We start from the raw sequence: 18,510 nt of genomic DNA, 5'->3' as shown, positions 1-18,510 counted from the left end.
GTTGTCTTTGACGCGCCCGCCCGCTGTTTCCGTCAGTGTCGTAGAATTGCCGACTCGGGGTGGGAGCCAGCGACATACGAGGAGGCATTTTTCACTCCTTTTCCCCATGTTTTTTTGAATTTTCCACTCCTGCCTGAAATTGTCTAACCACACATACTAAACCCATATGTTCCTCTCACGTTTTTAAGATATCATCAAAGTCCTAGCCTACTTGGAACCACTAAGCATACACGAGGCTCCACAGAACCTGGACACCTTTGGCCACATCCTGCCTCCACCTACGTCTTAATCATGTATGTATGCACAGAGCAAGGACAGTAGTTACCTCCAAGCCCAGGAGTTTCACCAACTCAAGTTGGTTGCACTTGATCTTGGTTTGTGTACAAAATACCATCAACCTGTGCAGCTGTGTGCCAATGCAAGGTTTCATGCATCCCTGATTTTTGGGGTCATACCATGCAAGCACCATGCAGGGCCTGGTGGAGAGTTTTACTGCACATAATCTTTTACTCAAAAAAGACTTGGCTACCAAATTGCACTGCTCCTGAAATGTGGGAGTGAAAAATTCAAGAAAAGACTTCTAAATGGAGCTTAAAGGCAAAATCTTACCACTTGAGCACTCCTTTTGACAGGTTTTTATTCAAGTGACTTGATAAAAAATTTGACTGAGCAACTCTAAGCCTTTTTGCTTATTCCCTCCTGCCATTTTTCTTGGTGTAGCATATAGGTGATACAAATACTTAAATCCTACCTTGTTGATGATTTAGTAGATGCAGTCTATAGCCCAAAATATAGGCAAATTTTGCTGAAAAATTCTTCAATTGCAGACTTGTACATATTTAATGCATATAGCAGATATATTTGCCAGCTGCCTAAACCATTTTGATATGCACCCAAGAGTGAATGATTCATAGCAAATGAAAGAGACAATTCAAAGGAATAAAATTAGGTATAGTGGAAATTATCCCTAATTAATTATCTGTTTTGATGTTTTTTGGGGTTCAAAGTGGGGCTCAGTAATGATAAATTGAAGCCAATCCAGGTTCAATGCCTCACTGTGTTAAATTATTTTGCAGCTGATCCTTTTGGACAGAACTGACATGGCCAATCCAGAAATGTTAACCAGCAATATTCTGCCCAGCAAAACTCTGTTCCCCTCATGAGTGTAGTGCAGAGGGTATCTTTACTATTTTGCATTTTGATGTTGTATGTTGGGTATGATGGACAATTATATTTTATGTTTGGGTTGGATGACCCTATTTGTGAGCAAGCCATGCAGAAGGTACTGACTTTATTTGAAAGAGCAGAAAGAAGCCTGCCCACCAGCAATTTTCTCCTGTAGGGCACCTAGTTGTGAACTTGACCCGCTTTCAAATAATTATTTGTAACCAGGTTTGCCCATTTTCTGTTTGATATTCATCAAAACCTTGTTTATGACACAATTATGATTCCACAAAGATATGTAATTAAGCTATTTTGTCCCATACTTGTAAACATTTGCCCTAAGTTTGTTGCAGTGGTCCCTTCATGCCTGTCTCAACAAGATGTTGTCCATTGTGGTGATAGTTTGCTGACTGGGCAAATGAGTGCTGTGGAATGAATAATATGTTTAACCAACAATACCCTAAGCTGCATAGCTATGATGATATAAGGTAGCTCTAGGTGTCCAGCAAATAGACCATCCCCTTTTTAATGCAAAGCCAACATTTCAAGCTTTCAATAATAAAGTATTAATAGCCAAGCTTAGCTACCTTTGCTGCAATTTAAAAGGCAAGTGGCAAAGCTGGTTCTGTGGCCATCCTGAAGTTACATTACAGTTGGAAGACACTGTCTTGTGGATCACACCTACTATTGCCCTTGACAGAGAGAAACCATGACAATCAGAATAAGTTATTAGAAGCAGTGTAAATAATTTATACATAGGCCTGTCCTCTCAGTTGGCTGCTAGGTTGTTGCTTTGACATCAACTTGCGGTGTCAACAAGCTGGCAGAAATAAATTGAACCAAAACACAAGGTGATACTAGCTGAAAACAAGCTGCATTGTGATTTTAACCACAAAGGCTGCTATCAAGAAATATATCAGATATGATAAGATGATGTTCAACATATGGGCTACTCTAAGTTTGGTTCAGTTGGTTACTTGCACAGAAAGAAACAGTAGAAATTTTACAGGATCAATGACTCACAAATGGGTGCTGTTATATCAATGGGCTAGTCAGGATGAGTTGAGGTAAAGCTTTGCTAGGTTAGGCTTAGTTACATTACTTTCATGGAAGTGATGGTAGGTACATAATTTTTGTGAGAACCAGTGACATAAGTTTTCTCATCCCATTCTAACAGAAGCCAAAAGTATATCAAAAGTACTTGTACAGTTTGGCAGTGTGTTTATGTGCATGAGTCCAAGACTCTTGTCTGAATATTTTATGCTGGTTGAATTTCATCACACATTCCTCAACTGCAAAGCCAAGCTCAAAGCAATATGTCAATAGCAAGCTTTTATGCCTTGACAAAAAATAGGAACACATTCAAGGTTTACTTTCAGGATGTGCTCCAACCAGCTGCAGATGTGGGGGGATATACAAGAAATGATGGAGCCAAAATACATTTTTTTCAGGAAAGTGCCTTGAGTGGCTTCACAGCAGTTTCCACATATGTGCCCTCCACAGTCATGCGTACTGCTGGTTTGTGGCAGTAAGTGCTGCCATCTACAAAAATTCATCACCGCTTATTCCACTTTTTACCGCTAGGTGGCAGAACTTATGGTGCGACACCGGTCGGCAGAGCTCAGGGTAGCACGCGACCTCGTCATCATTGCCATCCTTCCTCCAGATCCCTTTGGCCATGCGGGGCCGTGGACGCCCTCACCAAGTGATTAAGGACGGCGACCTGGTGCCCTGCAGCACCTGTGGCAAGCGGCTGACAAAGCATAACCTGCCAAGACACGCCAGATCCCAGCACCAGGTCGGCCCGAAAAAGCTTCGAGGTTTTGTGCAGAAATGTGTAAGAGCGGAGGCGAAGTCAGTTCGTCAGAAGAGGTATGAGGAGGGTGCGGTTAAGGACTTGTTGATATCACAGCCCGACAGCGGAGGACCCGACGGTCCGTCGACGTCGCGCGGTGTTGCGTCTGGGCATCTGGATGTAAGTGTGACTCCCGGAGGAGGCAAGGTGGTGGAGAGCATGCATGTGGAGGTGGAACAGGCTCGTGGTGTGCATGTGGATGGAAGTGTGGCTTCTGGAGGAGGCGAGGTGGTGGAGGGCATGCATGTGGAGGTGGAACAGGCTCGTGGTGTGCATGTGGATGGAAGTGTGGCTTCTGGAGGAGGCGAGGTGGTGGAGAGCAGGCACGCGGGGGTGGAGCGGGCTCGTGGTGTGCATGTGGATGAAAGTGTGGCTTCTGGAGGAGGCGAGGTGATGGAGGGCACGCATGTGGAGGTGGAGCAGGCTCGTGGTGTGCATGTGGATGGAAGCATGGCTTCTGGAGGAGGCAAGGTGGTGAAGAGTGAGCATGTGGAGGTGACGCTGGCTTGTGGCGTGCAGATGGGGGGAGGAGTGCCCGCTGTAGGAAGCAAGGTGGTGGATGAGAGCAGAGCCGTAGAAAATGTTGGGGCGGGGCAGACTGGAAATGCAGTTGTGGTAGGAGGCATGGACGTGCATGCGCTTGGAGGAATGCCGACTACGTTTGTTGGAGTGAAGAAATGTACATGCTGTGACATGCCACCGGCGGCGAGAGGTTATGATTGGCAAATGCCTGGCTCAGCTCGAGAGTCTGACCATTTGTTCATCAGGACGTAGGCAGACGGCCACAGACGAGACGCGGGACGTGCCGATCACCCTGACAAATATCGACAGAGGTACCCAACCGGACACTGAGGCGACAACAGACAGCGACATGGACAACTGGCTACTACTTGACACGCGGGACAAGGAGTATGGCATCTGTCGGCGGTGCAACCGCCACTCCACCGACAGAGGCACCACGGACCCGTGGTCTGATCTAGGTGTTCTCCTGGACGGCCGAAAAAACCAGCGGCTGGCAAAGCATGTGGCCTCGAATCGACACTGACTCTCTGTGACGGCAGAGCGGACACGCAGGGCGGGACCCCTCCCCAGGCTGGTGCAGCGGCAAAGTGAGGAGCGTCGCGAAGCCACTGAAAAAACCTAACCATCGCATACGACATGATTACCCGTCGTCATACGTATGCCGAGTTTGAACGCGAACGCCTTCTTCTGAATGCCTTGGAGGTCAAAGTTGGCAATCAGCATCAAACTCACCTAACCGCTGCCCAGTCTGTGGACGTGATTTATGACGTTTTCAAAGACGAGCTGAAGCAACACATCAAGACGCCAAACCCTGTGAGTGGACGTGCCCGGCACATGCACTTGTCCATGGACAAGGTCACAGTGACTGGCGTGACGCTACAGGCTGTGAACTTGCGACTTCCTGACACCGACGCCAACACTGTGGTAGTTCACGGGACGACCGCAGTGGTGAGACCGTATCCTGACCCCGTTCCCATCTACACAGCCACCCTCCCGCCGCGGCAGTGTGATGCAGTCACTGGATGCAACGAGACCAACGGGCGGGGTGTGCTCGCTCACATTACTGACTACCTTAACAACGACTTGGGACTGGCAGTGGACAAGATTGGGCGTCAAGTCCTCTCTGCTTCTTCGGACTCTGAGGCCGTGTACTCGGGACCAGTCAGTGGCTTCGGTGCATCTGGTGAGAGCTGCATGGAAATCCATCGTTCATGCACCTCAGTGACCGGCCGCACCGGCTGGAGTCTCTCTTGGACAAAATTAAGCACCATCAGACATGTGCGTGGGTGAGCGATTTTTTCCAGCAACCAAATTCGATTATAACCGTGTTCACGGCTTCGCCAAAACTGAAAACGACAAACTGGGCGGACAGCTGAAGACTTGGACCTGCTATGCGTGGTCTTTCAGCGCCTTATTGAGACGCGATTCGTGGCGCACTTGGGAGAGGCCATTGAACGTATTTGGACGAGCCGTGATGTGGCCGCGGTGTGGCCGATGTGGCCGCGATGTTGTCGCGGTGTGGCCGATGTGGCCGCAGCAATGCTCAAGGATGGCATTGCGAGTGGTGACATCGACAAAAACAATGCCAAATCAGCCCTAAATTCCCTTCGGGACGCCAGGTTCCTTTCCAATGCACTGGCAGTGCTCGACATCATGCGCCCCGCCGTCACGCTTGGTAAAGCTGGCCAGGCCGCGACATGCACGGTGTTTGACGACGAGGTGGCCGTGCATCGGTTCCGATAGGACATGGCGAAGCTGACTGACGCTGACTTCCAGGGTCGTCTGGAGGAGGACGGACCTGCGGTCGTCAGCGGTGCTTTGAGTGGCGGTCCAGCACAGGTGAGTCGCAGGCAACTCTCTGACACACACCCACCTGACGCGTCCACCGACGTCCTACGGGAAGTGACTTACCGACGGCGTGAGGTTGCGCGGACACTCCTTGCACTCCCAGACCTTGAGAAGTATCGAGGACAAACCGACGTCGAGGGACTCATGACCGATATCTTGGACATCGCGCGCTATCCGACCAACAAAACGGACCTAGAGACTTACGCTAACGACACGCTAGTCGACCTCGTGACTCGACTGTGGGGCGGACCCCTGACTCTCCCGAGGCCGTGCAGTGCCACGTGCCTGGGATCGGGGTGTGCGTGCCTCCTGTGGCAGTTCAGAGAGTTCAAGCGTAGAGTGGTGGCGGGGCGAGAGCGGTTCGGAGACGAGTGGCTGCCCACACGCAGCGGTGTCGTCCGCTGGCTGCCGGAGGCGGCGCTTCGATCATTTATGCGACCTGAGACAGGTCTGCACGCAAATGTTCCGGATATCGCCGAGTTAGTTGAAGTATGTCTAGTGCCCAGCCGGCCTCAGACTGACACTGAAAGGGTTGGTAAAGCGTCAAAATTTGTTGTAGAGGGCCGCGTTGGGGGAAAGCACGATGGCTTGGGGAGCAACGACCAGGATCACGCCATGAAGGAAATCTTCAAAAGGGAGGACCAGGTCCCCCTCCGCTTCTTCCCGGTAAAGAGGCGCACGGATCGGCGGCTCAGCCGGCACCGGCACACCCTAAAAGAGAAGCCTACTGAATATGCAATGTAATTTATGAATGGACCTTTGAAGTGAAGCCGTATTCCAATTAGCTTGGGTCTCTCTGAAAATATCTTGCAATTTGACCAGGAACACATTTTCTTTGACTTTCTGCACTGGGCTGACATCATGTGCAACGTCCCACACTAAATCTTCCCATAATTTGAGACTGGTTAATGGACCGGGAGTGTGACGAAATGGGGACCTACAGGCCTAGTGATCTTTATAATTCCCGATCACCATAACGTGAGGTAGGATATATATATATATATATATATATATATATATATATATATATATATATATTTGGCATAACCACGGCATTTAGTGTGGCATAATGAAAGTTGATGCATGACTTGAATGGTGGTGATCAGGAGTACTGGGTGTGTCTCTGGTGTATTAGTACAATTGTAACATGTTAAGTTCATTTTCCAGATGCCTGACAGCCAGATCATTCCTGCGCCGGCTGATCAGGATCAACCTGTGTTGAAGAGGGGGAGGGATGGTGATGACAGTGATCAGCAGAAGCAAGAAATACAAAAAGATCAAGGTAGGGTATCACGTTATAACTTTCCATCAATGCTGAATCTATCTATCATTTATGTCATTCATGTCTCTGGTGTATTAGTACAATTGTGATATGTTTAGTTCATTTTCCAGATGCCCAAACAGCCAGATCATCCCTGCTCCTGCTGATAAGGATCAACCAGTGTTGAAGAGGGGGAGGGATGGTGATGGCAATGATCAGCAGAAGCAAGAATACAAAAAGATCAAGGTAGGGTTATCACGTTATAACTTTCCATCAATGCTGGATCTATCTATCAATCATTTTCAACCTTGCAAGCTTTACTGCAGATCATCGTAATTGTTGGTTCCCTATTTGACCTGTCCTTCTGTCTTCAGCGGTGCTCGGGCGGCGCCCGCCGGGTGCCCGCCGCCGCCGCCGCTGCCACCGCGGGATGCCGCCTCGACTCTGCCATCCCGCTGCCGTCGCCGGCCAGCCAGTCGGCGCCGGACGCGTTCAGCTGGGACAGCCTGATGCGTGACCCGACGTTCACGGCCGCGGCCCGTCTGCTGCTTCGGACACGCGCCGCTGAACGCCACCTGGCGAGCCGTGGGCGCCGGGCTGCGCGTGGAGGTGGCCGAGCGGCCGGCCGGCCACGGCGCGCCCGCCACCTACTGGCCGGCGGCCGTGCTGCAGGTGCAGGGGCTACCGCGGCCTGGTGCGCTTTCGAGGGCATGGGCAACGACGCCAGCCGGGACCGCTGGGTGGATCTCTGCTCGGAGGAGGTGAAGCCGGTGGGCTGGTGCGCCGCGCACGGCCTGCCGCTGACGCCGCCGGCCGCCGCCCGGCCGCGCGCCGACTGGCAGCGCTTGCTGGTGCAGCGGCTCATGGCACTCGCACACTGCCCGACGGCTTCCACCGGAAGGTCAGTATTGTCCACTGTAGGGCACACTGCCCACGGCTTCCACCGGAAGGTCAGTATTGTCCACTACAGGGCACACTGCCCGACAGCGCCCACCGGAAAATTAGTGTTGTCCATTGTAGGGCACTGTCCCGCTGCTTACACCGGAAGGTCAGTATTGCCCGCTGTAGGGCACACTGCCCACGGCTTCCACCGGAAGGTCAGTGTTGTCCACTGTAGGGCACACTGTCCCACGGCTTCCACCGGAAGACCGGTATTGTCCACTGAGGCGCTCTGCCGTGCGGTGCAGCGGGCGACCGCGACTGTTGAGGCCCCGCTGCTCTGCGGCGCAGGTGGTGGCCGGCCTCAGCTCCCAGCTCGCGGTGGGTCAGACGGTGGAAGTGGTGGACAAGAGCTGCATCAGCCAGGTGCGCGCCGCCACCGTCAGCCGCGTGGTCGGCCGCCGCCTGCACGTGCACTACCTGGACGCGCCGGACGACGACGGCGGCTTCTGGTGTCACGAGAACTCGCCGCTGGTGAGTCGCGCGCCGCCCGCCGGTACGCGGCGCCTCGCCGGCTTGTGACGTCAGCGATGTGGGGCGTGTAGCCGGTAGCTGTGGTCAGGTGGTGGTGCGTTGAGCTTTGTTGACAGAGGGCTGTGTATTCGTCGCGAAGCTCAGGGAAATGGTGACTTACAAGTATGGGTGTTGGGCTCAGCTTGTATTCCGGTGCCTATGTCGCTGAAATCGGCCGTGCCAACTTGCAATACTTCTGCAGCTAGCGAGTGCTAAATATCCTCCAAACTGCTCCCGCTGTGGTTTTGTGCCAATCCGTGCCTAATCTCCCTTAATCTGGGTATGGGTGTGAGATTCGGGGGGAGAGAGATCGTAGAGAGCGGCCTGTCCCCGTCCCATGTAGCAGGCACGCCCGGGGGACGCGTCGGATGCTGGTGGGAGTGAGCGCTGCGTGATGTACCCCCCCCCCCCCCCTGCGCCAGGTGCACCCGGTGGGCTGGGCGCGCGCCGTCGGCCACCGGCTGTCGGCGCCAGACGACTACCTGGCGCGCTGCGAGACGGGCTCCTTCCTGCCACGGACGCTACGCAGGACTGCCTGCCGGCGCCGCCGCCCATCACGCACGAGGGCTTCAAGGTGCGCCGCTGGCGGGTAGAATGGTCTCGGACCGATTTTGTCGTCTCACTTTTTCTCCTCTCTGTCATTCTCGGACCGATTTTCTGTGGTGATATTGTTGCGCGCATCTCTGCGTGACCCCGCCGTCGCTCTGTTGGTGTCTGACCGGTGGGCGAGCCGCGTCCGTATCGTTGTGGCGTTCTTAGTCCGCCCCGTTGTGACTCAGTATGCGTGATGACTGGACCGCCCACCCCACCCGACTGCTGTCCCCAGGTGCGTATGAAGCTGGAGGCGCTGGACCCGCTGAACCTGGGCAGCATCGGCGTGGCCCACCGTCATGCAGGTGCTGGGCAACCACTTCCTGATGGTGCGGCTGGAGTCGCTGCCGCCGGAGCCGGGGCGCGCCGACGCCGACTGGTTCTGCTACCACGCCAGCTCGCCGTACATCTTCCCGCCGGGGTTCTGCCGGACCGTGGGCGTGGCGCTGACGCCGCCGCACGGCCACGCGGCCGACACCTTCAGCTGGAGGCGTACCTGGCATCGCAGGCCGGGCGCGCAGGCGGCGCCGGCGCGGCTCTTCCAGCGACCGCCGCTCTCGCACGGCTTTCAGCCGGGCCAGCGGCTGGAGGCAGTGGATCTCATGGACCCGCAGCTGGTGTGCGTGGCGACCGTGGCGGCCGTGGTCGGGCGCCTGCTGCGCATCCACTTCGACGGCTGGGAGGAGCGGTTCGACCAGTGGGTGGACGCGTCCAGTCCGGACATCTTCCCGGTCGGCTGGTTGCCGGCTGGTGGGGCACCAAGCTGGAGCCGCCGAGGCCCCAGCGAGCGGCCGACGCCGCGCCGCGCCGTCCCGCCGACGGCCCCGCTCGTCGGCAGGGCCGGCCGCGGCCCCGGCTAGCCAAGAGCCTGGGCCGTGCTCTAGCCGCCGGCGACTCCCCATCGGCCGGTGATTGCCCCATCGGTCGGTACGCCCCCCGCCGCCGGTGACGCCGCCAGGGACGCTCCATCCGCCCGGATGACGCCCCTGCCGCCGGTTACGCCCCTGCCGCCGGTGACGCTCCGGCCGCCGGTGACGCTCCGGCCGCCGGTGACGCTCCGGCCGCCGGCGACGCTCCAGTCGGTGGCGGTCCGGCGCTGGCTCGGCCGGCCGGCGTGGTGCGCTCGCCGGCGTCCCGAAGCTCCGGAAGCGCCAGCTACGGTCGACGACGCGCTGGCTTGCGCAGATGGCGATGAGGTGGCGGCAGCGGAGATGGTTCTGTCGACCTCGCCGGACCGGCGCCCTCCGCCGCAGGAGGAGGAGGACGGATGTCCTCCGCCGACGGAGGAGGGGGACCGGCGTCCTTCGTCGCCGGAGAAGGACCGGCATCCGTCGCCGGAGGAGGAGGAGGAGGACCGGCGTCCCTCTCCGGAGGAGGGGGAGGAGGACCGACGTCCGCCAGAGAGGGGATGCTGTTGCTGCGTCCGGTGATCAGGCGGCTGAGGACGTGGGCGAGCCGCCGGCAGAGGCACAGACCTTTCCCGAAGAGGACCAGCTGGAGGTGGAAGCTGTTGTAAAGACGCGTGATTTACTTCGTGTGGGCCAGCCGGATCGGCGATGTGCCATCGATCTCGATGCCTGTGTTAAGGACTCGTCAGTGTCTTTTAAAGTTCTGTGACAGAGTCTCTGCCTGCTGGATGTGACCCCAGGGCCAAACAACCACCTGTTTTCTTGCACGCTGACGCGGAAAGGAACTGCCGAAACCCGGCCGTGCCATGGGAGGTCAGTGGTCCGTGACCTCGTGACCGTGATGACAGGGATGCCGGTACCGTGTGCAGCCTCACTTTGGTCTGATGTCTGGGCTACACCTACTCCGCGTCTTGCATGGGTCATGACTGACGTCTTGCATAGGATGTTGACCCATTCCCTTGAGCTTTGCCGTGCCTTACAAGAAATAAACGTTTCACTCAATATTTAAGTCGGCATTATCATGCCACTACAGTCAGTAAGTAATCCAAGGCTCTATGGTGTCATTAGCAGGCCTCCCGGTCCATTTCGGGACGGCGTTCTCTTGGTCGGAAGGCGGGAGCCGCGAGTAGGTATACGGCCGGCCCGCTGCACCGGCGGCGGCGGCTGCGGGTATGTCACGTGTCGGTGCGAGAAAGACGTGATTCGAACTCCTGTTTATATGGCGTGCGATCGATGCAGCTTTCGTTGAACCCCGGAGAGACTCGCAGATGGAATACAATGAGCGAAATACCTCGCCCAGAAAGCGCAAACTCGTTCGCTAGGTAGCTAGCGGTTTCTGAAAGAATGTTATACGTCACGCAAATCGGGTCAATTGGCCGAACCCTGAACTATGAGAAAACATAGAGCTGCAAGATCCCCGCCAAAATCAAGCACAAAACCCGAGGCTAAAACTCGCACAACCATTTGTCCTGGTGGGGGGTCACACAATGCACATCCACTGCATCCCAGCATGGCATAATCGGAAGCCCTGAAAAGCATCCTCGTCCAAGTCGCCCGGACAAGGATCGCGGTCGGCCCGCGGCCCGCCTGCTCAGCTGACGTTCTCCAGCCGGCGAGGCCAGACGACTGGCTCGATCTTCTTCGCGGGCTTCCTCGCGGCCGCTGCCGCCCCCGCCCGCCTCGTGACCCTGGCCGACCAGCGGTCGTCGCTGTCCTCCGTCTCCCTGCTCCCCGCTGACTGCGCGCCCTCACGCTCTGCCGGGGCTCGCTCGCGCTGCTGAGCCGGCTGCGCGTCGTCGGCTCTCGTGCTGTAGCGGGTCATGTCCCTGCTGGCGATGTGGTGCTGGTGGTGCCTCCCGCTGGCAGGCGTGGTCCCCGGCCGCGGGCGTGCTGGGCTGGTCATGCTCAGACGAGTTGGATGGTAGTGGGGCGTCGGAAAAATATGAAGAACAGGCGATGCTTCTGTGGTGGCGCGAGTGTTTGCTGGCTTTTCTGCAAGTGTAACGTTGAATTAGCAGGATTGTCCTCGACCTTAGTTAGCTGCACGGTTGGCTTACGAGTCACAAGTGCATTGCTACAAACATAAATTATTATACATATACATCATTATTATTATACATAATTATTATAGTGAATGAATTATTACATTATTATACATAAATTATTATTGTTTCATATAAATCATTATAAACATTAACTATTACAAACAATGTGAGCCATCTTTCATCGGAACCGTGCTTTCCCACAACTTGCCGTGCAAATTGCACCTGAGTACATGGCTGATTATATTATATATACATAATATTACTCAACATCATCGTCATCATCACATATCATCATTAGCACTATCACATCGTCTTCAAATGCGAAGCCATTTCTCAGCATTGAAACAGTTCTGTAACCCGACCAGATATGTTTCTTAAGAAGCATTAGGGACGCAGATCAAAGGCCTGGGTCCAAGGAAAAATCAGACTTTTGGAGTAGGATGGGTCAGCTTTGTTGACTCAGCCTCCTCTTCTTCCCTCCCCCACCCCCAAACTCCAGAAGGTAAGATCTCTGGTCAGGACCCATAGCATTATCTCAGTATCGTAGATGACAGGGTCCAGGTCCCTTGATCGGCGCAATCTTAGCAACGGTGGTCGGGGCCTGCACCAGGCGTCAGGCTCAGCCAGTAGTACGATCCGAGTATCAGGAGTCGGGTTCAACCACGCCGGCGCCATCCCAGCACCAGACGTCAGGGACCCGCTGTCAGTACTATCCGGGTATCAGGAGTGGGTCCCTCCACACCGTTCCGCCCTATCCCAGCGTCGCTTCACGTGGGGCCGGCGGCCGCGGCGGCCGGGTCGGCCGTCGGCGGCGGGATCGACTGCCGGCGGGAGAGATCTGCGTCTGCAGCGGGCTCGAGGTGGCAGCACCGTCGCCGGGGTGAGCGCGGGCGGCAGACCTGCCCAGCAGCGCGAGGCGCCAGCTGAGCAGCACGGAGCCGGCCAGAGCGATCAGCTGGGAACCAGTGCACGGCGTGTCAGCTGGCGTCTGCTGGCGTGAGGCGTTCGAGCGCTGCAGCACGAGTGTTTCAAACGTCGCGTGAAAAACGGACGCATCTAAGCGAAGCATACGTGGATGGACAGAGCCTAGCGTGCGTCACATTCTCCACTTGTCATATTGCTGAAGCTCATACAATAGGCCGTTGCTGAATGTGGCGCAATGAACCACTCCGGATTGGTTAAAGCCTGCTGAAGCGTTATTCCCCCCTCCCCCGACCCGAAGCGTCACGAGGGTCATCAAGCAAGTCGCTGACGCCTAATGACGTCAGTCGGCCAGCTGATGGACACCGCCACGCTCACGTTCGTGTACCACCGGATCACGCTGCTGAACCTCGCGTAGCCTTCTGACGGCCTGCCGAGCAGCCTCTGAGGCTGGGCAGCGCGCGTACCAAGATGCCGAGGATGGCGCAGCAGACGGAGAGCAGGCACCACCTGAGGGAGGCGTTCCGGGCCTGGGCCTTCTCTTGGAGCGCGCCGCCCCGCTCCGCGCCGGTCACCGTCACCGCGGGGAACGCTGTCGACACGGCCGGCAGTCAGCGGTCACGTCTGACCGGCGTGAGGCGCCCTTCGCACCCGGCAGCAGCCGACGTGCTTGGGAGCCAACGGGCAGGCCCAACACTGCAGCGTACGTGTACAGTGAAACTCATTTCAGGTGTGTGTGCATAACACCCATACTCTGCCGACAACTTACTCAGTGTATGAACTGATGAGTTTTGGTACTAGCAGCCGTTCGATGTTTTCCTGACCGGATGTCGGTACTTGTAAGGTTTAGGAAAACAAACAATAAACTCTGAGGGCACTAGTCCAGATGTGACGGACTTGCACGCAGACTGACTTTTTTCAGCTTTTTGACAGCTTTCTGACAGCTTTCAGGGCGTCTGGCCCCAGGCATCGCTCGTGGTGCAAGTGCCGCTGGGCTAACCACATATGAATAAAGCGAACGCGATGCATAACGCACCATGCTACCTCGAACCGAGCTCTGCGGACGCTGTACACGTTCTGTGCACGCTTTGACCCTTCATCTGAGTGGAATGAAACTGAGATGGGTCCCGCTTCAGAACAGACACTCACGCACCAGCCCGCACCGCGCAGGAGCAGCTCACCCGTCTTGACGCAGGTCGTGCCGCGCGCCATCGTGCCCCCAAGCCATGGTCAGCGGTGCTGGACGGGCGTGCCCACGCGGCCGAACGACGTCGACAACTGCCCACCCGCGCACCGTCACACGCAGGACGGCAAATCGATCTCACACCTGCAAAACATCGAGCTCGTGCGCGTTAAAGGCGCCGTGTCGCGGTGCGAGTGCCACCTCCGCGTCAAGCCGATGCTAACGGGCGGTCGGGCGCTGAACGCGACGGCGCCAGCTGAATCGTGCCGCTTGGTGACGGTACTGTCGTATCGACGCAACATGCACATCATGAGCCATCGCCCGCTGTGTGTCTGTTCGCCTGGCGTGTTTGTTAAGCTGGAATCGCAGGCGACAGTTTCGGTCGTGACGCTCTGTTTATCTGCAGTTTAACTAGCTGCGCTCTCGCGATTCGTGACGCTTTGTTTGTTTGCACTTAAGCTGAACTTCCATGGTTCGTGACACTTTGTGTGCATTTTAACCACCTGCACTCCCACGACTCGTGACGCTTTATTTGTTTGCAATTTGTTAACTAGCTGAACTCACGCGGTTCGTGATTTTTAACGTGGCATTTTAACTAGCTGAACTCCCACGGCCGTGATGCTTTATTTATTAGCAGTTTAACTAGTTGAGCTCCTACGAAACAGAGCACATGTCGACACAGGAACGTACATCGGATTCATGCATCCATATACATCTGTTGTAGCCTCAGCACCACAACAGCCAGTCGGTTGTAATGCGCTGAGGTATCCTGCCCTCGAAGAATGCAGCTGGGAACAGAATTCCATGAAAATAGAATACATGATATGAAACAGCTCAATCAGCATCATTTCAGACTTTCAAACAGAAGTGGCTCGATACAAGCCGAATTGTAAGCGAATGAGGTTGTAGCGTGGCTGGCGGTTTGAGCGGTGGCTCAAACGTGAACCGCTGAGCAGCGTCCAATCAGCATGGCGAGATGGAGTTCTAAAGCAGCAGTTTAGCTAAAGATGAACAGCCAGTCAGGTGACCGATGTCAGTATTTATTGCCGTTGCCCACTCGCCGCTCGTGAAGGTGTGACAGGTCACGGGGGTCGCGCAGAGCCCGACTCGGGACCATGGAGACGGGGTTAAAGGGCATCGCACTGCCATTCCGGGGCTCGTCCGCCAAATGTACGTGGTGAGTGGAATGGTTGTAATTCAAATACGTCATTGGTATGATTAAATCACCTTGCATGCTGGTGATTTCAGTTGTGCGCTTTGACCACTGACATCCGTATTAAGTACGAGGTCTCCGTTTGCTTGCGGTCCGTTCCTGAAAACTCAGGTGAGCAACTGCCATCAACGGCGAAAGACCGCGCGCCCAGATGAATGGGCCTACGTCGGGGTTCGACTATTTCTTGCCACTCATTATCCCAGTTGCGGCGCAATCTTGCGCCGGTAATCGACGCCTGCTGATGACGATGGATGAATCAGTATGCACTGAAATGAGTGTATTCATCGACAGTGCGGTGAATGGCGCTGGTACTGGCGCCGCGTGCGTTACTCTGCCGTCGGCTGTCAGGCAGCGCCAGCGGTGTCCGGCCGTTCGTCGCTCTGTCGGCCGCGCGTCCCTCCGCCGGCCGGCGCGGTCCTCCGCTGCTGAGCCACCCACTCCACCGGCGGTGCGCTTCCGGCGCTGACTGGCGCCGGTGGGGACGGTCTGACTGCTGACGGTGCTGGCGCTGGCCACCGCCACACCGTACCGCCGCGGGCTTTCGATCATCAGCAGCAGCAGCAGCGGCAGCGGCGGCGGCGGCGGGCGGCGGCGGCGGCAGCGGGGGGCGGCGGCTGCGGCGGCGGCGGCGGCGGGTAATGGAGCAGTGAGACCTCATGCGGTAAGCAGCCCAGCCACCAGATTCCAGCCGTCGAAAATCAGCACTACACGAGCGCGGCGCTGGAGCCAGGCTCGGAGCTGGTGCGCGCCGCCGCCGCCGCCGCCGGTGTCCGGCTGTCGCCTCCACTGTCAGCGGGGCGTCGTCGCGCGCCTCGGCTTCCACTTCCAAGCGCCAAGTGCGGACTGCTCTCAGCCCTGTACCCGGACCAGGCCATCACGCGCGTGCTCCAGGTGCCGCCCACCAACGGATATCAGTGGGAACGCGAGCCGCGCATGAAAGCGAACGTCACGCGGACCGGGGGGACGAACGTCACGAGGGGATGAACGGCTGGACGGTTGTGCGGCTAGCACCGGACGATCGCTGCGCTAACACCGGACGACCGTGCGGCGGACACCGGATGACCGTGCGGCTCAGCCCCGCCGCCGAGAGTGCGGTAGTGCGCGGCCGCTCGGCTCGTCACAGGGCGCGCCACGTCGCACCACCACATTTCTGGCCGAGGACGCAACAAGTTAGGGTGGGGGAGGGGTAACACGCGTGCGTGGGGGCGTTAATAAATATATAATAACCTATCACTTCTTTCCTCGGATTCCGCAGGAGTCCTCGGACTTGTGGGTTTCATCCCCAGGTGAGGAGCGGAAGAGGCATCGACGCCTCCTCCCCTTCCCGGCAGAGACGCTTACGCAAGAGGGCAGCCGGCGCTGACTTACATCTCACAGGCACTGACTTTCACCCCACCGACACTGACTGACACCTCACCGACACCGACTGACACCCCACCGATAGCCTCCGACACCTATCGACAGCCACCGTCACTGACTGACACCCACCGACACTGACTGACACCCACCGATAGCCTCTGAACCCATCGACACTGACTGACACCACACCGACTCTGGATGATACCCCATCGACACGACTGACACCGCACCGACTCTGACTGATACCCCATCGACACTGACTGACACCCACCGACACTAACTGACACCCACCGATAGCCTCTGACACCACACCGACTCTGACTGATACCCTATCGACACTGACTGACACCCACCGACACTGACTGACACCCACAGATAGCCTCTGACACCACACCGACTCTGACACCCGATCGACACTGACCGACACCCATCGACACTGACTTACACCACCGTAGCCTCTGACACCCATCGACACCCACCGACACTGACTGACACGCACCGACTCCGAGACCTCACTGGCAGTCGTCGCCGTTACGCCGCCTCGGGCAGCCGGCGAGGAGTCAGCCAGCACGCCCATCACTTCCGGCCCGTCCGGCGCCAGCTCGCCCTGGCCGGCCGGTTCAGCGGTGGCTCGGCGAGAGGGCGGACGAAACGTAGCGCTGCGAGCACTGGTCGTTCGCGATATCATCGCAGCTTGGACCTTGGCAGAGCACGAACACTGCGCATACTCGTAGTGAATTTGACTGTCATGTATTTGCCAAGCTGGATGCCTTCGCCCATAAACACCTGACACGTGGCTGCATGTGAGCCTACGAAATGCAGCGCGTTTCGGAGTCCGCGGGAGCTTCCCGGAGGCGTACTGGACTGTCCTCCGTTGAAGGAACTCGGGGTGCTTGAGCCTGACTGCGAGGCCAGAACAGAACGGCCCGGAAAGCTTGGTGAGGCCGGGAGGCAGGCCCGGCAAGCTTGGCGAGGCAGGGAGGCAGGCCCGGCAAGCTTGGCGAGGCAGGGAGGCAGGCCCGGCAAGCTTGGCGAGGCAGGAGGCAGGCCCGGCAAGCTTGGCGGGGCAGGAGGCAGGCCCGGCAAGCTTGGCGAGGCGGGAGGCAGGCCCGGCAAGCTTGGCGAGGCCGGGAGGCAGGCCGGCTAGCTTGGTGTGGTCCGAGTACGTCAGCATGTCGGCGCACGAAACGGAGCGCTCAGGTCACTCGAATCCACACCTCACATTCCGCGCGTGCCAACACTTCATCGGCCCAAGAGGCGCCAGTCAGACTGATGTTCGCACTCTTGTGATAATCTTCTGAGCAAATACCCAGGACGGGTGCGGCATGTCCTTGCCGTATGCATGTACGTATGGCCGGGCCAGCAGAACTGTTTGTCAGTATTACGCCAAGTCTCCGGGCGTCCGCAGGATGTGACCATTCACACAGGTCACACACACAGGTCACAAACAGGTCACATTCATGTCGCCAGGTCTCCGAGTGTTTGCAGAATGTGACCGGTCGTATTTCTGCGGCGCTTAGACACGTGGCCGGGGGCAGTGGCGCACGCAGGGGCGCATGGGGTACGTGCCACCTCTCTTAGGTGCCGAGAGGCCCGGAGGGCCCTTCGAGCTCGACGATTAAGGGCCCAAAAGGCTGGCATTATGGGTCCCGGCTTTGCGGTCGGGTCCTCAAATGCCAGTCCCTTTGCACCGATGGAGGTCCCCACAGTCGATGAGACCTCTATGTTGGCCATAATTATTGTATTTGACGTCAGCTGACATTCCACATACATACATGACTATCATGTGCCATTACTCTGAAATATAAATCAGTATGTAAAACAAAGGGAAGTGGTAAGGGGTAAAACAAATAAACGCATGCGCTCACAAACAATACACGGCAACCCTATTGTTAAGAAAGGACTTGGCAGCGCGCTTAAAACATGTGAAATCCAGCCGTCTAACATCAATGGCAACTCATTCATGTGAGACGCCGCTCAGTGTGCAAAGAACCGCTGTCCTGCCGCCGTGCGCACCGCCGGGAGCGCAGGTTATGGTCCATGCGGGTAGTTCGGTCACTGGTCCGCGCGTCAACGTATGTTTGAAACAAACAGGCATGACCTGCAGGTTTTCATCGCTCACGTGATTTGCGCGCAGGATAACAGTCTGCGCTTCACACATTTGGTGAGGCGTGGCAAAGCGCAGGTC

At 56.6% G+C, this 18,510-nt stretch overlaps 1 long non-coding RNA gene across 1 annotated transcript; it reads left to right on the top strand.

The window, feature by feature from the left end:
• The first annotated feature begins 2,833 nt into the window (after positions 1 to 2,833).
• Positions 2,834 to 7,060, top strand: LOC119094871 (uncharacterized). The gene is made up of 5 exons (XR_005093829.1): positions 2,834 to 3,139; positions 5,318 to 5,380; positions 6,557 to 6,671; positions 6,782 to 6,896; positions 7,025 to 7,060. It is a non-coding gene; the product is annotated as an uncharacterized LOC119094871 (long non-coding RNA).
• Positions 7,061 to 18,510: the final 11,450 nt, after the last annotated feature.

The sequence above is a fragment of the Pollicipes pollicipes genome, unplaced genomic scaffold (genome assembly GCF_011947565.3).
Source record: "Pollicipes pollicipes isolate AB1234 unplaced genomic scaffold, Ppol_2.1 Scaffold_4219;HRSCAF=4965_pilon_pilon_pilon, whole genome shotgun sequence".
Lineage (NCBI taxonomy): Eukaryota > Metazoa > Arthropoda > Thecostraca > Pollicipedomorpha > Pollicipedidae > Pollicipes > Pollicipes pollicipes.
Note: the sequence above shows the minus strand (reverse complement) of the source record. Positions and strands in the feature narration are given on the sequence as shown.